The following is a 19,630-nucleotide window of genomic DNA, read 5'->3' as shown; positions in this document are numbered from 1 at the left end:
CCTGGGGCCTGGGGCCTGGTGGCTGGGGCTTGGGGCCTGGGGCCTGGGGCTTGGGGCCTGGGGCCTGGGGCCTGGGGCCTGGGGCCTGGGGCCTGAGCTCTGTCCTGCAAGCCGGCCGAGGTTCCGGGCGTTCATCGGGGCCAAGGGAGGCTGGCTAGGGTTTCGGAATCAGGGACCGGGCCCGGGGCCTGAGCTCCGTCCGGCCGGCCATGGGCTTGCTGGAGCTTCCCCGTCCTGCAAGCCGGGGTTCCAGGCGTTCATCCGAGCCAAGGGAGGCTCTCCCCGGCCTGGCTAGGGTTTCAGAAGCAGGGACCGGGAGCGGGCCCGGGGCTTGGGCCCCGTCCGGCAGGGCCCGGTGGTGCGGGAATAACCCTCCGTCCTGCAGCCCTGGAGCCCCCCCCCGGAGCCCTGCAGCCCTGCTGCCCTGCAGCTCTGGAGCCCGTGAGCCCTGGAGCCCGCCGAGGAGCCCTGCAGCCCCGTAGCCCTGGAGCCCCCGCGCCCGGCAGCCCTGGAGCCCCCGAGCCCGGCAGCCCCGAAGCCCTGCAGCCCACGGAGCCCTGCAGCCCCCGCGAGCCCTGTAGCCCTGCAGCCCAGGGGAGGCTCTCCCGGGCCTGGCCTAGGGTTCGGGAGCCGGGCCTGGGACCGGGCCCGGGGCTCGGGTTCCCCTCCGGCAGGCCCTGGGGTGCGGGAACCACTCCGTCCTGCAAGCCGGTCCGGGCGCCGGGGACGGAGGGTCCACCAGGGCCCAGGGAGGCTCTCGGGGCAGGCAGATTAGCGTCCTTTCGGTCCCCGTCATCTGGTCGGCCCACTCCCCTCAGCCATCTGGTCGCCCGCAATGCTTTCCTATAAGGGCGACTAGATGGCCGGGCTTCCCTGGAAGTCCCGATGGGGTGCCATTTGCCTCCCGGATCCCAGCCAGGGCTCCAGGAGGTCGGGCACGTTTGCGCCCTGGGTCCCCTCTGTCACCTCGAGTGCACGGATTACAAGAAAGGGGGGTAATTTTCCTCCGGATTAGTAGGTGCAAGGGTATGCCCAAACACCCTCCCGGGGCTGGTGGTTCCCTGCCGGGGACCAGATGGGATGTGCCCCGGGCAACACCTCCCAGGTGTCCGGGGCTCCCTCCTCCGACCCGCGGCGTGGGCAAGAGCCCGGGACGGGCTCCATGGGTCCCGGGCCCTGCAACCCCGGAGTCCCAGAGCCCTGCTGCCCTGGAGCCCTGCAGCCCCTGAGCCCTGGAGCCCAGCAGCCCAGCAGCCCCGGAGCCCCGGAGCCCTGCTGCCCTGGAGCCCTGCAGCCCCCCGAGCCCTGGAGCCCCGGAGCCCCGGAGCCCCGGAGCCCCGGAGCCCCGGAGCCCCGGAGCCCTGCAGCCGTCGAGCCCTACAGGCCCGGGGCAGGCAGATTGGGCGTCATTTCGGTCCCGGCCATCTGGTCTCCAGGATCGCCTCGGCCATCTGGTCGCCCGCAATGCTTTCCTATGGAGGCGACTAGATGGCCGGACTTCCCTGGAAGTCCCGATGGGGTGCCATTTGCCTCCCGGATCCCAGCCAGGGCTCCAGGAGGTCGGGCACGTTTGCGCCCTGGGTCCCCTCCGTCACCTCGAGTGCACGGATTACAAGAAAGGGGGGTAATTTTCCTCCGGATTAGTAGGTGCAAGGGTATGCCCAGGCACCCTCCCGGGGCTGGTGGTTCCCTGCCGGGGACCAGATGGGATGTGCCCCGGGCAACACCTCCCAGGTGTCCGGGGCTCCCTCCTCCGACCCGCGGCGTGGGCAAGAGCCCGGGACGGGCTCCATGGGTCCCGGGCCCTGCAACCCCGGAACCCTGCTGCCCCGGAGCCCTGCAGCCCCCGAGCCCTGGAGCCCAGCAGCCCCGGAGCCCTGCTGCCCTGGAGCCCTGGAGCCCTGGAGCCCTGGAGCCCGGAGCCCCGGAGCCCCGGAGCCCTGCAGCCGTCGAGCCCTGCAGTCCCCGAGTCCTACAGGCCCGGGGCAGGCAGATTGGGCGTCATTTCGGTCCCGGCCATCTGGTCGCCCCTTTCGCCTCGGCTATCTGGTCGCCTGCAATGCTTTCCTATGGGGGGCGACTAGATGGCCGGACTTCCCTGGAAGTCCCGATGGGGTGCCATTCGCCTCCCGGACCCCAGCAAGGGCTCCAGGAGGTCGGGCACGTTTGCGCCCTGGGTCCCCTCTGTCACCTTGTGTGCTCAGATTACAAGAAATGGGGGTAATTTTCCTCCGGATTGGTAGGGACAAGGTATTCTGGGACCCCCCTCGGCCCAGGGTTCCTCAGCCGGCAGCTGGACATGCCAGGATGCCGCCCCAGCCCCGGATCCGTCCCTGGGCCTGCCGCGTGGCAGGCAGCCCTGGATGGGGTCAGGGGGGCCCGGGCGGGCCCCGGGTCGGGTGCCATGGCCCTGGGCCCGGTCCCCCGGCCTGCCGCACTGCCAAAGGACCAGAACGGGGTTTCCTTCGAGCCCGGGGAGCCTCCCCTTGCTGGGCTGAGTTCAGGAGCTTCGGCCGGGGCCCCTGAGGGCCCGGGGAGGGCGGCCTCCCCATCCCGGGCTCTGTCCTTGGTCCTGCTGCGTGGCAGGGTGCCTGGGACGGGGTCCGGAGGGCCCGGGAAGGCGTCCCCTGCGTCTCCGTGCATCGGAGCCTAGGCTGGGTCCAGGTGCCCGTCCGGGCCCCTTGTCGGGTGCCACGGCCCTGGGCCTCCGGTCCCCACCTTGCCGTTCCCTGGCGCCAGTTCCCTTTTTCGTCGGGGCACAGAGTGGCACCGGCTGGCTTGACTCTCGTGCCCGGCCATCAGTTCTCTGGGATCCCCTCGGCCATCTGGTCTCCGGGATCCCCTCGGGCATCTGGTCTCCCGGATCCCCTCGGCCATCTGGTCTCCAGGATCGCCTCGGTCATCTGGTCTCCTGCAATGCTTTCCTATGGAAGCGACCAGATGGCCGAACTTCCCTGGAAGTCCCGATGAGGTGCCATTTGCCTCCCAGATCCCAGCGAGGGCTCCAGGAGGTCGGGTACCTTCGCGCCTTGGGTCTCCTCTGTCACTCGGTGCGCACGGATTCGAAGAAAGAGGGGTAGCCTTCCTCCGGATTACTAGGGACAAGGTATGCCCAGACACTTCTTGCAGTTCTCTGCCCAGGGGGGACCAGATGAGATGTGCCTGGGAAAAAACCTCCCTTCTCCAGGAGGCCAACGGCATGGCAAAGTACCCGGGAAGGGCTCAACGGGTCCCGGGCAGACCTCTCCCGGGCGTCCGGGGCACCCACCGGGCAGACCTCCCCCGGGGCACCCATCTCCAGGGGGCCAACGGCATGGCACAGTACCCGGGAAGGGCTCCACGGGTCCCGGGCAGACCTCCCCCAGGCGTCCGGGGCACCCATCTCCAGGAGGCCAACGGCATGGCAAAGTACCCGGGAAGGGCTCCTCGGGTCCCGGGCAGACCTCCCCCGGGCGTCCGGGGCACCCACCGGGCAGACCTCCCCCAGACGCGTCCGGGGTACCCATCTCCAGGAGGCCAGCGGCACGGCAAATTACCCGGGAAGGGCTCCACGGGTCCCGGGCAGTCCTCCCCCCCCCCGGGCGTACGTGGTTGTCCGACAGATTCGGGCGGATGTGCTTTTACGAACCGGATCGGAATCGGCCCAAATAATAATAATCCACATTTGTAAAGCGCACAGTCACCCGTAAGGGTCGCTAGGGGCCGTCGGGAAGATTAAGCAAGCTATTGCCCAGAGTCACATGGTGCTGGGCTTTTCTGCCGCCGGCGCCGGGGATCGAACCGTGATCTCCAGATTCCGGAGTCAGCCGCCCCAGCCGCGGCGTCAGCTATTTCCCAGAGTGAAATGGTGCTGGGCTTTTCTGCCGCCGGCGCCGGGGATCGAACCGTGATCTCCAGATTCCGGAGTCAGCCGCCCTAGCCGCGGCGTCAGCTATTTCCCAGAGTGAAATGGTGCTGGGCTTTTCTGCCGCCGGCGCCGGGGATCGAACCGTGATCTCCAGATTCCGGAGTCAGCCGCCCCAGCCGCGGCGTCAGCTATTTCCCAGAGTGAAATGGTGCTGGGCTTTTCTGCCGCCGGCGCCGGGGATCGAACCGTGATCTCCAGATTCCAGAGTCAGCCGCCCTAGCCGCGGCGTCAGCTATTTCCCAGAGTGAAATGGTGCTGGGCTTTTCTGCCGCCGGCGCCGGGGATCGAACCGTGATCTCCAGATTCCGGAGTCAGCCGCCCCAGCCGCGGCGTCAGCTATTTCCCAGAGTGAAATGGTGCTGGGCTTTTCTGCCGCCGGCGCCGGGGATCGAACCGTGATCTCCAGATTCCGGAGTCAGCCGCCCTAGCCGCGGCGTCAGCTATTTCCCAGAGTGAAATGGTGCTGGGCTTTTCTGCCGCCGGCGCCGGGGATCGAACCGTGAATACCGCGTTGTAATGGTACGCGTTGTAACAACATACATCCGTTGAGTTTTTGATTTTGTCATATTGTTGTATGTAGTCGTAAGGATTTTTTCCAGCAGTGTGAAAAATTCCTGGTTATTTGCCGGCAAAGGGTAGTGTGACTAGAAGAGTTACACAGTGCACTTGTTCTGTTTCAAAATTGTGGTATAGAATATATCACGTGTTGTGGACGTACAACACAAGTTTAGGGACCTTAGATTGTCTGGTTAAATGTTATAGTGAGGATTGCCTATGAAATCGTAGCATTAAGCATAGGGACTTGTTGCCCGTTTTAAAACTTTTTGTGAAAAGAGTAATAGGATTTATCTAAGCTTGAGAGAAGGGTGAGATAGCGTCGTCTATTCTTATCAACGTTTGACGTTTTCTGTGGTTGGTTCAAGTCCTGCCAAGATTTCGTGTGTGATTGATTAGGTTTTTGTATGTATGCGTGAATAAATGATCGTATAAAAATAGCATCGTCTATTTTATGCGAAGAGTGAGTTCTGAATGACTGTAAAAACTATTGCTTTGTTAGCGAAACAGACAAGTGGTTTGTCTATTCGTAGTTACTAATTAAAATTCATTGGAAAGTTTTGCTTAAAATGGCGCCGTGAAAAAGTTTTGTGAAGGAGGGGTGAGTTTACGGAGTAACACTCAGAGAAGCTGCAGCGGCAGCATACGTCATTTTGGTTCGCGCTGTGATTGGCTAACATACGTCACAGAAAGCGCACTGATTGGCTCACGTGACAGTGACGAGCTGGTACCAGATTGGTCAGTTATGAATACTGTATTTCTATTGGAAGAGCAAGGTAGTGACGTGGCTTAACCTGATTGGCTTGTTGGTGTCTTTTGCGCACGGATTGGTTAGAATAGCGGAACACCGAAAAACATTTTCGAAGCTTACGAAACAACGATCTTGACTTAAAATCATGAGTTATTGGAACAATAGTGAAATAAAGAAGCCTTCATGGTTTCAAAAAGTGAAAACTTATTTTAAACCTGACAAGTAAATTGAAACGCGTGGTGGTAAATTACTTCATAAGTACAAAACACCCGCAGCCTATATGGAAGGCGAATATGGCTATCATACTGTAATTTGGTTTGATAATTTGATGCATTACACCAGAAATGATGGCGTATTGGCCTGGCCAGAAGATGGGTCATTTAATATGAAAGTTTTGAGAAACTTAAGAGGAAAAATGATGGATCTTGTGCCGAAACCAAGACCTACACAATTTGAGGCATTGGTTGAATGGGAGGTTGAGATGATGGAACTTGAGCGTGAAAGCAAATGCCTAGCACCTAGAAATTCAAAATATATTTTAAATAGAGAAACACATGAAGACAAAGTGAGACGCTGGAGAAAGGCAGACATGTATGATGGCCTGTATCCAGTGAGAATAATGATTGCTGAAGATCTAGAACAAAAGACAGCTGGAAGGAGAATTGATGAGGAATTAGACGATGCAGTTTTAGAAGACATTTATGCTACTAAACGCAAACCGCCACCTTATCAAGCAGGTTCTCAATCTACCCCGAGAGTTTCTACAGGAACTTCTCCAAGTGCACCTCCTAGAGAAGTTGAAGAAGGTTCTCCCAGATTTTAAAAATTGCCTGAAAGAGTAGGGTCAGTAAATAATTGTAGCACACCTAGAGAAACTAGATTGCCGCAACAGGAAAATAATTTTGTGAGAAATCAAGAGAGAATATCTGCTGACATTCCAGAAAGGAAGATTTAATTCAACAATTGACAAAAGGCATGGAAGCAGTGACAGTACCAGTAACTATTGGTCCTGTTGTACCAGTTTTTGATCAAGGAGATAATAGGCATTCAGCTTTGACAGTTCCATTAAATGCAGAAATTCAAAAGGTTGCTGAAAGATTTTATTTGGAACTTTCAGAGATTCCTAGAGAAAAATCTATGATGCCAAATTTAACATTAAATGGAAGTTTGTCAAGTTTGCAAACACCATCAGTGGCAGATTCAGATTCAGGTCTGTCAGAGAAAAGTTTAAACAGAATAGAATTATCTCAAAATGGATTGTCCCCTGAAGCTCCTGATTATAAAAAGCTTGATGTAGCTAAATTAAAGGCTGACCTGGAGGAATTAATCATTGTCACAATTGGTACTGACAATTTAACATTGTATCAGGATGATGAATTGCTGTTTATCTGTAACAGTATTCAGTGGAAAACGAAAAACAGGAATGAACAACTGCAAGAAATGGCTGCTGAATTAGAAATTGATTTGAGTAAACAGAAACATTTGCAGAAACATTACAGAGTGGATTTCTCTGAAAGAGACATTGATAATCTAAATGCTGCTTGAAGAATGACACATATAAGAGAATTAATAAGTTTTCTCAGAAAATTAGGCGAATTAGGTAAATGGAGAATAAAATGGTCAAAGAAAGAACAGGATAAAAGATTAAGAAACAATGTAGTTTCTGAATTTCCAATGAGGGAAATAGCTGGAGGAGGGTATGTACATGTTCCTTGGTCTAGACAAGATATTCTCCTGTTTACTAATGACTTTCCACGGTTGTGAGAGAAGCCAGTTGAGTGGTATCGACAGGTAGACAGATTTATAAAAGTGTCAAAAGTTCTGTGGATTGATCTAGATGGATTTTTTGACATTGTTGTCCCATCAGATCTTTGGACAGAATGTAAAATTTCTGTGGATTGGCCAAAGGAAGAACCTCCTCGAGACCCGGTTACAGGTGCCCCAGCAAAAGATGTAATGGACATTTATAATAAAGTAATTTACTGGTTGAAAGGAAAAATTCCCCCGAAAGAAGTGGATTGGGTTAAAATTGACAGAACAAACCAGGAACCAAAAGAATCAGTTCATTCATTTTATGAAAGGTTACTGTTAGTCTTTAAACAGTACAGTGGCTATGAAAAATTAAGTGAGAAGGACATGAGCCACTTTATATATAGATTTGTATATGGCCTGAGACCTGAAATTGGTGACATGATTAGAAATGGAATTGTCTGCTGGCAAGCACTTTCAGTTGATGACATCCTGAGAAAGGCAAAATATTGCAGTGATGAGATAGATGCAAAGCAAAAGAATCTCAAGGAAAAAGCGATGTGGGCACAAGTGAAGGTAGCAGAGCAGCAACAACAACAGTTAGCTTCTATGCAGCAACAGAATCAGGAAAAGTTCAAGAATAATTTCAATAATAATAATAAGCCAAAATTTAATGTGAATGTTGAAGAGCTGAAACAAAAGCTCCCATGTTTTAATTGCGGAGACATTGGACACTGGAAACGCGAGTGTAAAAACCCGTCCAGAAATTTTAAAAATAATTCATTGAATCCACAGGTGCAGTGTGAGTTAAATCGGCAGCAACAGCAACAGCTACAGCAACAGTTAAACGAGTTAAGTCAGCAGCGACAGCTACACCGACAGATAGCGAATCAGCAGAGCCAGATACAGCAAAGCCAGTTTCAGCAAAATCAGGTACAGCAGAGTCAAATTCAGCAGAGTCAGGTACCTCAAGCACCATTCCCTAGTAGTGCTAACACACAGAGATTTTCTCCCGAAACAGGTTTCTGTGGAGGTAATTTGGTAAATAATGTGTCAAAAGTTAACATGTCAAATGCTTCTCAATTCTGGTTAAAAGACAAAGAAGAGAGTGTTTCTTCAGAAGATTACTCATGACGGTGCCTGAGAAAGGAAGAAGAGTGTGTGCTTGGACCCACTCTTGAGGTAGATCAGTCTGGTCCATTTGTGAATGGTAAAGTAAATGATGTTGATGTTACCTTCCTTGTGGATACAGGTGCTACCCGTTCTACTGTTAGATCTGCAGAAATAGAAAATTTTCCTCTCTCTGGGGAGTCCATCCAAGTTGTAGATGTAGCTAATCAGCAAATTGAAACAAGTTTGACAGAACCAGTAAAGGTGGAAATAGGGAACTACAAAGATAAACACAGATTTCGGGTTTGTGACAGCAGTCCCGTGAATCTGTTGGGTCGTGATATATTGTGCAAAATGAATTGAAGAATATATTGCTCACCAGATGGCATTGAAATGCAAACAGCAGAAGAAGATGGGCTTTATAAATTAACTATGCTAATAGTTGATGAAGAGAAAATATCATTATTTCCTGTGTTTGATAAAAATGATTTACCAGAAGAGCTCAAAAAGTCAGTTAATCCAGCAATTTGGGACCTAACAGGAAATGATATGGGTCTTATGAAAAATATAGATCCAGTAAAAATCACTGTTAAGCAGGGAATAGATTTTCCAAATGTTCCTCAATATAAAATGAACGGTGAAACAATTGAGGGTGTCATTCCAGTTATTGAAAAATTCATAAGTCAAGGTGTGTTAAAGGAAATTGAGAGCAGCCCATGTAATTCACCGATTATGGGTATCAAAAAGCCAAACGGAACATACAGAATTGTTCAAGACCTGAGAAAAATTAACCAGATTGTTGTTCCATGTTGTCCAATTGTTCCAAACCCTGCAGTAATTCTTTACCAGATTCCGCATGATGCAGAATGGTACACGGTCATTGACCTGTGCAATGCCTTCTTTACAGTTCCATTACATCCAGAAAGCCAGCAAATTTTCGCTTTCAGGTTCCAAAATAGGATCCTAGCATGGTGTCGTATCCCTCAAGGGTATACTGAGAGTCCATATATCTTTAATCAGTTGTTAAAAAAAATCCCTGGAAGATCTGATATTGCCTGGTAATTCCACACTGGTACAGTACATTGACGATTTGCTTGTGGCAGCTAAAACACGAGAAAATTGTGTTACTGATACCATTACCTTGTTAAATCGTTTAGCAGATGAAGGACATAAAGTGTCACCTGCAAAATTGCAGTTTTGTAAACAAGAAGTAAAGTATCTTGGTCACAGAATTGCAAAGGGAACAAGTAAAGTGACAATTGAAAGGATTAAAATGACTCGAGCAATTCAACCACCGACAACACAAAGACAGGTGAGAATGTTTCTGGGAATGGTTGGTTACTGTCGACAATGGATTAGTGGGTTTTCAGTAATTGCAAAACCGCTTCAGAGACTAACAAAGGCAGATATAAAAGATCCAATCAGTTTGTCAAAAATTGAACTGGAAGCTTTTGAACAATTGAAAAAGAGCTTATGTGAAGCTCCTGCCCTGGGCATGCCAGACTATGAAAAGGAATTCGAACTCTACTGCAGTGAAAGAGAAGGTTGTGCATTGTCTGTGTTAATTCAGAGGCATGGGAAATTGAGAAAACCAATTGCATATTTCTCAGCTGTTTTAGATCCTGTTGCAAAAGCTTTGCCAGGTTGCTTAAAAGCAGTGGCAGCAACAAGTGTAAGTCTTGAACAAAGTGAGGGTATCATTTTGGGCTTTCCTGTAAAAGTATATGTACCTCATTCAGTTGAAATTCTTCTTACCAGAAGTAGGACTCAACATTTGACAAGTAACAGATTGACAAAATATGAGAAAACAATTCTGGGATCAGATAATGTGTCAATTGCGAGATGTGTGAATTTGAATCCTTCCACATTGTTATCAGATTGAGTCGTTACTGAGGTAAATAATGAAAATGACATTGATCATGAATGTCTGGATGTTGTAGATTACTGGACAAAACCACGACAGGACATAAAAGATGTTCCTTTACCTGAAGCAGACATAGTATACTTTGTGGATGGGTCTTGTTTGAGAAATGATGAAGGGGTTTTAAGAGCAGCATATTCAGTATGCACAGTTTCAGATGTTGTTGAAGGGTCACCTTTGTATGGAATTCGTTCTGCTCAAATTGCAGAGTTAATTGGTCTAATTCGAGCTTGTGAAAAAGCAGCTGGCAAAAGAGTAACCATAGTGACTGATAGTCAATATGGTTATGGTGTGGTTCATGACTATGGACAGCTATGGTCTCAAAGAGGTTATTTAACCTCTGCAGGTACACCAATTAGGAATGCAAAATTGATCAAGAGATTGATAGATGGCATTCAGTTACCAGAACAAATTGCTGTAGTCAAATGTGCAGCTCACAAGAAAGGTGATGATTACATCACCAAAGGGAATGCGTATGCAGATGAGATTGCAAAATACTGCGCCAAAAACAATTATTCAATTAATCGGGAAAAAGACAAAAGCCACACGATGAATTCTCTCATGCTAATTTCTGTAGTTGAAACATGGCAGGAAGTGAAAGATTTACAAGATGAGGCAGATGGGGAAGAGAAAAACACATGGTTAAAAAATGAATGCAGGCAAAGAGAGGAAGATGGAATTTGGGTTTACAAAGATGGAAGGCCTGTAATGCCAGACTGAATGATTGCTGATATCGCACGGATGTACCATGGTCCAGGACATTCAGGGAGAGATTCCATGATTAGATTATTCAGAGAAACATGGTTCAATATGAAATTTAGAATCATTGCGGAGTCACTTTGCCAAAGATGTTTGACCTGCCAACAGATGAATCCTAACAGGAAGACTGTTGTAAGTTTGGGAACCATAGGACGGGAGGGTGGTCCTTTTACCAGATTACAAATGGATTTCATTGAGATGCCGATGCACAACAGACTGAAATATGTATTGGTATTTGTTTGTCTGTTTTCAAGATGGGTGGAAGCTTTCCCAACCCGTCATAATGACTCAGTCACTGTGGCAAAATTGCTTCTTAGGGAGATCATACCTAGGCACGGATTTCCAGTAACCATTGAAAGTGATTGTGGAACTCATTTTGAAAACAGATTGATGAAATTGATTTGTGAGGCTTTGAATATTCAACAGAAATTGCACTGTGCTTACAGACCAGAAGCATCAGGTGTTGTTGAACAAGTAAATGGAACTATCAAGAATAGAATTTCAAAAATGTGTCTAGCCACAGGAGTGAAGTGGACGGATGCAATTCCACTTGTTCTAATGTCGATGAGAAGTACTCCTGAGAAAAAGACAGGTCTTAGCCCTCATGACATTGGAGTTCTGGACTTTTTGGTTCCGTCCAGAGGTGTCAGGGTACAACACCCAAAGACCCCGGAGTTCCACCTGCCTTGGTGCACAAATGAACAGAAACACGGGCTTCTCGAAGGTGGCGTCAAAGACCAAAGGTTTATTACTGCAGGGACACAGAAGTCACAGAATCTACACACGGGCAGAGACTAGGAGCCTGTTCGATTTGTACAAAGTGGGTTGCTCCTTATATACGGTTTTTTATGCTAGGGGCAAATTCTTTACATGTAATACATTCCCAAAACCTTTGTGTCTAAAACAATAAATATTTGGTGTTACACAGGAACCGTCGATAATATCTGAGGCCAAACATTACGAAAAGAGGGGTTCCCACTAGTTTGTCACAATTCCCTGTCAATATTGCATTCAGGACCCGGACCGCCCCATCGTAAAGTTCGTTACCTCCCCCTAATAAAGATTCAGAAAGAAAGAAACAGAGCCAGGTGTGGAAGATAGAAAAGTGGGATAAGGGATGTTTGTGGGTTGTAAATGGGCAAGGCTACCGGCTTCGGCCGCCTAATCATGATCAGGTACAATGGACACGAAGACCAGTTTGGCAGGACTGGCCTCGGGCAGAGGAAGCAGCCTTTGTCGAGTCATGCAGCTACAGCGTGATCTGGTTTAAGGTGCACGTGTCATGTAAGAGGTGAATCTCCGGCTAAGGCTACGTGTCCTTAATCAAAGTGGAGTGAATGAAGTGATCAGAGGCTATTGCATATGTGAGGGCAAGGAAACACAAAATGGCGGCCACGATCTAAGATGGATGCCGTGGGTATATCAGAAATATGTCAATGGAAGGAGTGCTCTTGCTCGTAGCGTAGCGAAAACACTAGGATATACTAAATGGATCATTTGCGGTTCACTGATACCAATATTAGGTATTTCCGACAAACTTGAAAACACGGGTTTAAGTCGTCACGGAACCGTCACGGAACCTCAGACCCTCCTTTTGCCCTTACATAGGCAATTACTTAGTCTATGTCAGAATCTAGTTCTATGCTCATCAGGTCAGTGACATGTTGTTGTATCATCATCCTTTCTCGTGTCTTTTCTCCAAACGCAGGTGGTTTTCTGAGACAAGTCGTAGCACAAAGACTACACAGAGCAGGACCACACTGGATAATCAGACAACATGAGAATAGGAATACTAGGATGACACCAATGACCATTAGAACCTTCCATCCCCACGCTGAGATCAGAGTCCAAAACCACTCCATGAAGGACCAGTTTCCTTTGTCTACATGTATGGAGTCTGAGATCTTGTGCAACTTAGAGATCGCCTCATAGACTGTTGGAGCATTATTAGGAATAAAGACACAGCAGCTCGATTGGATCATTCTGCATACCCCACCTCGATCTGCAAGTATAACGTCTAGAACCATACGGTTCTGCAACGTCATGAGCCTATCCGCCTGAAGCTCAGCTGTCAGATTGCTAAGGGCACCAGCAGTTTCAGTAATAGTAGATTCAACTACCCGTTTTAGCTGACGTATGTTTCTACTATTGGCCATAGGTCCCCAGAACGGAAGGAAGCCTTTGAAGAAATCTCCGGCTTCTTGACCAGCGGTATCTTCCTTGCTGAAGACACCTCTCGCTACCCTTGTTCTGTGGTAATCAGGTGAAGCAGTGTATGTCGGAGGCAATAATCGAGCAATATAACATGATCCTGAGAAGTCGGCAGGCAACCATGTATAAGCTCTGTCTCGACAAATGAAATAGGTACCCCTAGCAGTAAGAAAGGCAGGGGAAGAGTTAGCCGGAAACACATAAGTCTCTACGCACTCACTCCTCCCTAGCTGAGCTCTCGGATTTCTCCCATTACCTTGCAAACAGACCTGACCTCGGTGAGGTACGACCCAGATTGGAGTTGAGCTTTTACGCTTGCTTTCTCCTAAACTAAGGCGATACTCTGAAGTATTCCAACTTAAATATACTCGCAATTCATCTCTAGGGTATGATGGAGTATTATTGACGTCCTTGACCATGTCAATAATTCCCTGGACTAAAGCTTTGTTAGCAGAGTTATATTTAGTGGAACGTGGTGGACGTGGAGGATAGGTTTCAAGGGCATAAGCAAAGATGGTTTGGAAGGCCTGAAATGATCCATTATAGCTGTAAGGCAAAACCAAATAGGGAATACCTTTATCCATAGTGTGAGGTATCAAGCCACACACCCAGCAGTCTGTAGTGTTAACTACCAGTTGGTGTTGGTGCAAGAGCTGTACAAAAGTGTTGTTGGTGAATTCTGAGCGTCTGACTTGCTCATGTTCCGGAAACGAGTGAAAAGAGTGTATAGAAGAAACAGTAGAAATAGCAGGATCAAGGGGAGGTACTGTAGAAACTGGCACAAAAATCAAATTTATGCTAAAGACGATTCCACCCACCAATGTTGCTAAAACAATCAAAAATGTAACGGCACATTGCATCAAGAAACATTTGCTGTGAAGAATTCTATTAAGTCTGTTTCTGCGAACGTAAATCACATTCTTTCGTTGCAGCGCAGGAAGCTCCATCTTCTACAATCCGCTCGCGACCACTGATGATGTGTACGTAGATGAAAATGCCTCTATCAGCCCTGGGAGTTCCCAGAACCAACAGAAAGATCGACCTTGTGTCAGACCCCTGCAAATTCAAACTAGGCACACAGCCACGACCCTACGGCTACCCAGACGGCAAGGCAATTTTAAAAAACAATAAACAATAGCAAACTTCCTGGCTGAAGGCAAAAGTTCAATATATATATATATCAAAATCACAGTATGCAGTTGCCTGCTTTATTTGTCCTTTTTATGGCTTCTAAGGTTGTATTTCTGCTTCGCTGGTACTGTCTGATCGGAAAATAGTGTATTACTAGCAGCTGTTGCAGAGTTTAAGTTCGCAGATAGCAAAGTTTCTTCTGATGCTGGAGACAAATGTTCAGTGTCCAAAGGAGTCTTTTCAGGAGGAGAGTCAAGTTTCAAAGTGTCAGTAATCAAATCGGCATCGCTGAAAGGGATAAACTTCGGAGTGATTTCAGATTCGGAGGCACCAATTCCCTTCTTCACCCAGTCGTCGTAAGGCAGCGGCAAAGGAACACGCTTTACGTGAGAAGCGTGAATCCAGTGTTTTCGGCCAGCGACACGTACGGCTGTCCTCGTTGCCAGCAGGACCTGGAAGGGGCCGATGTAGCGAGGCTGAAGATTCTTTGTCCTCGCGAAGTTTCTGACCACCACGTGGTCGCCGGGTTTCAGCTGATGCCCTGGACTCTCCGGAGGTTTTGGCAAAGCATCGAAGACCTGTTGATGAATAAGACTCAATTTAGCAGTCAAGTCGTAAAGGTAATCTATCAACATAGGATATTCAATGGAGCAAAATTGTTTAGGCCTTGGCACACCCCAGATATTTGCCGGACGGCCAAACACAATTTCATATGGAGAAAGCCCTATTCTAGAATGCACTGTTGCTCTCGTTGATAACAAGGCCAAAGGAAGTGCGTCTGGCCAAGCTAAACCTGTGGATGCTTGTATTTTGGCTATCTTAAGCTTCAGAGTGCCATTGTAACCCTCGACTAAACCAGCAGATTGGGGATGGTTTGCACTATGGAATTTTTGTTTCAATCCTAGACCAGCACACACACTCTGCATAACTTTCCCTATAAACTCACTTCCGTTATCTGACCATACAATCCGTGGCATTCCATACCTAGGGAAAAATTCCTTGAGAAGAATTTTGGCAGTTGATAGGGCAGTGTTGTCCTTTAGTGGGTATGCTTCTATCCACCTGGAAAAAGCACAAACTACCACCAGGACGTATTTTAAATTGTTGCAGCGTTCCATGTGAATGAAGTCTAACTGAATCACTTCAAAGGGGCAGGAAGGAGGAGCGAAATGACCAGCTGGAGTTGGAGTTCCCTTGCCAGGATTATGCATCAAGCACACCATACAATTTTTCACCACTCTCTCTGCACACTTACTGATTCCCTCATTCTTCCAGACCGGAGCTAACATCTTACATATCCCTTTAGAACTTATATGCGCTACTCCATGTGCCATCGTCACTACTGCAAGCACATACGCATTAGGCAACATCCAACGCTGCTGTTCTGTCAAATCAATCCAACATCCATTCGAGTCCAACTTGCCCGTACTTTCTCTCCATACACGTTTCTCTTCCTCAGTCGCTTCTTTCTGAATCTCTTTCACACTTTCCATAGTGTCCTCACACATTCCAGACTCAGCAATCCATCTTGCAGACGTAGCAACGTACATTCTACTCATCGTGTCTCTAGCTGTCTGTTTAGCAGTTTCATCAGCAAAGGCATTCCCACGACCAACATCATCCGTGATTGCTTTATGAGCACTGCACTTCACAATCGCAACTTCAGTCGGCAAGGTTAGAGATTCCAACAAGTCGTTAACTAGCTGACCATGTTGGATCTTAGTCCCATGGGACGTAATGAAACCTCTTTCTCTCCACAACCGGCCAAAACTATGGGCCACGCCAAATGCGTACTGACTATCTGTAAACACATTCACTCTCTTTCCCTTAGCTAAAACACACGCTCTCGTTAGAGCTATTAATTCTGCAGCTTGGGCAGAATTCTGACTCACTCTTGCAGTCTCCACAATCGTCTTCAAAGTCGTTACCGCGTAGGCAGCAGTCACATCACCATTCTCCAATTTAAAACATGACCCGTCCACATACAGCGTACCATCTGGGTCTGATAGGGGAGTATCTTTTAAATCGATACGTCCTTTTGTCTCTTCCTCCGTTTTAAAATAACAGTCATGTGGCTCAGAATCACTCGACTCTTGATCAGTCGGCACCAATGTTGCTGGATTCAATACATTGCATCTTTTGATCTGAATATGACTCGCTAATAATGTCAGCTCGTAACCAGATAATCTCGCACTAGTAAGGTGTTGTGTCTTCGTTCGGTTCATGAGTGTATCCACTGCATGAGGAACCATGACCACTAGCATATTGTTCATCACCAAACCAGCAGATTGTCGAATGGAAGCTGCAGCTGCCGCTGTAGCCCTCAAACAACTAGGTAACGCTCTGGCTACCGGATCTAATGTTGATGAAAAATACGCACAAGGGCGTTGCTTATCACCAAATTTCTGTGTCAGAACACTCAACGCGCAACCTTCTCTTTCGTGAACGTAGAGCGTGAATGGCTTGCTGTAATCAGGTGTACCCAATACAGGAGCTGAACACAATGCTTTTCGTAATTCAGTAAAACTCTCTTGACATTCATCAGACCATGGCACCGGACTCGGAACATTTTTCCCAGTCAAAGCTACCAATGGTTTCGCTAAAAGAGAAAAATTTGGGATCCACTGCCTACAGTAAGAGGTAATACCTAGGAAGGCACGTACTTATCTCTGTGTGCGTGGAACACTCATCTGCGTAATTGCTTTTATTCTTTCTGGGGTCAACTTCCTTCCCTCCTTTGATAAGAGGTGACCTAGGTAGGTCACTTCTTGGCAGCAGTATTGCATTTTGGAAGGAGACACCTTGTGATTCAAATTGGACAAATGATGCAATAGGGAAATTGTAGCTGTTTTGCAAGTTTCCTTGTCATCCGCAGCCACTAAAAGATCGTCTACGTACTGTACTAGAGCAGAACCTGGAGGAAGGACAAAAGAATCTAGCTGACTTTTTAAAGCTTGACTATAAATGGATGGACTTTCACAATAGCCTTGTGGAGCGCGCTTAAATCTGAAACTTCGACCTCCTAAACAGAAGCCGAAAATATCCCTACTTTCTTCGGCTATCGGAATGCTAAAGAAGGCATTCTTTAGGTCTATAACTGAGAACCATGTAGCTGTAGCAGGAATTAATGTTAACAAGGCAGTAATGTCTGGCACTACAGGAAACTGCGGAATTACAATCTTATTAACTTCTCTAAGGTCTATGACAAACCTATAAACTGGAGGTTTTGTAGGGTCAGTTCGCTTCAGAATCGGTAATACAGGACTGTTACAGACATTTCCTCTAGTTTCTTCAACTACACCCTTCTTAATCAAGTCTTGCACAATCAATAAAAGTGCACGCTCACCTTCACTCGATATTTTATACTGGGGAATTCTTGGAAATTTCACATTTGCTTTCAAAGTTACTACATACGGTGGAATTTCTAGGAGACCTACATCATTAGGACCAGTCGCCCAAAGAGAATCAGGGAGTGAACGTAGCTCCGGCGGGAGTGCGTCCATTGACAAGTACATCGGAGAGGTGATATTTTTACCCAGTGTAAGCTGTACTCCTTCCGGAGAACAGTACAATGTCGCATATAGTCGTTTTAACAAATCTAAACCAAGCAGATTTTCATTACAACCTGTCGTCAAAATCAGGGGTGCTTTCAATTGGCATGGTCCAACAGAAATAGACAAAGGACCAGATATCGGGTTGTACACAGGGGCGCCTGAAAAACCTACGGAAACATTTGTTGAGCCAGACAAAGGTGCGCCAGGGAGTTTCGCATGAATGATAGAACTTTTTGCGGCACCAGTATCCAACAGAAACGGTTCGACTACACCTGATGTTGCTACTGCGACATAAGGCCCACTCTGATCCACTGGAACTGATACTACTCCCTCTCTCTGTCCATGGCTGTCCTAGTACCCATTTTGTTGAAAACCCTCTTCTACTTCACAATAATCTTCAACAAGATATTGCTGAGACCTATTTTGCTGAACAGATTGTCCATTTCTCTGATCAAAGTGATTGAAGGGACGATCATTTGTTTGTGGAGGCATAGCACCTCGTCCTCGTCCTCTAGAATTCTGCACAAAACCACCACGACCTCTCTGAGCTGCTGCTGCATTATTTTGCGCTAAGATCGGACATTCATTTTTATAGTGACCCTCTTTCTTGCAGTACGCGCACTGATTCCACTGATATTGAGGTCTTGATGTACTATAATCTGTCCTTTGGTATGAGTTTTGCTGCGTATTAGTCTGATTCGCGCGAGGCGGATACGCCTGCTGCAAAAGAACTTTAGTTTTTAAATCTTTCGTTTTCTTTTCTGATTTTTCCTTTTCCTCTTTATCTCTATTTTCGTAGTACTGCGCAGTCGCAAGTATTTGCGCTGTCGTAGATACAGCCCACGCACTTTCTGAGTCTTTTAATTTATTGCATAATTCAGGTAACAAATTATGCACAAATTTATCGACAAACAATCTCTGTCCTCCTTCTGTACTCATGTCCTGACCACTATGATCTACAAAAGTCTCTTCGAACCTCGTGAAGAAGTCCGAGACACTTTCGTCTTTCTTTTGCCTACATGCTGACAACTTGTCCCAAATAACACGCAATGCTGGCATCAGAGTCTTCATTAGATCAATTATTCTACCTGGCAGATTAGCAATCAAAGGTTCAGGTTTCGCACCACCTGTTTGTTGATTATCTGCTGCAGTGATAGCTGCCCAATCACCACCTAAAGCAGCCTGATGATCCTCTCTACGAATTTTAGCCCACACTGGTTGCGGAACTACATTACCAAATAACATATCAATGTCGGCTAAGTTCATTATACAAGCCTCTACTGTTTGTGTTAATTCCTTGTAATATCCGGCTGGATTCTTACGCGGATCTGGCAAGGCCTGTTTCACTGCTAACACTTCTGCTCGCTTCCAAGGAATGTGTATCCACACTCGTTGGAACTGTGCTGGAGCAGCTGCAATTCCTGCATTATCATCACGTTGTATTGCTTCGCGCCAAATTGGAGGAACCTCCCTCATAGGATATTGGCGACTTAGCTTCATTTTACCTTTTTCTAAATCTCTCGGTGAACGAAGAGATGGATCATTCCTAAAACTTAAAATGAGTTCCATCGCTTGTTTTATACTCTCACCCACTATCATTCCAGCAGCAAATTCCTTTTGAACCCTAATCAAATTTTCCAAATCTGATTCGACATCGTCTTCTTCTATCTCTTCACGTAACAACGAGCACATCTCATCAAAGACGTATCGTTGCGTTGGTTCTCCCCACTGCATAAATGTGTCTAACACATCTCTCGTACTATATCTTCTACCCTTCGAAATCCACCTGAGAGCCGTGGAATCTAAAACTCCCCGTTCCTCAGTACTCGGAAGCTGACTCCGTCTCTGAACAGAGTCAGGAGTAGGAGTCTTAATCAAAGTTTTATATATAGGAGACAGCATATTAGTAACCGAATCAGTGATTCTTCGACGAACAGAAAGTGGAGTTAGTACACTCGCAGACATAGAGAATGCAGTGGAGG

This window comes from Lissotriton vulgaris, unplaced genomic scaffold (genome assembly GCF_964263255.1).
Source record: "Lissotriton vulgaris unplaced genomic scaffold, aLisVul1.2 SCAFFOLD_1197, whole genome shotgun sequence".
In the NCBI taxonomy this organism is placed as follows: Eukaryota; Metazoa; Chordata; class Amphibia; order Caudata; family Salamandridae; genus Lissotriton; species Lissotriton vulgaris.
Note: the sequence above shows the minus strand (reverse complement) of the source record.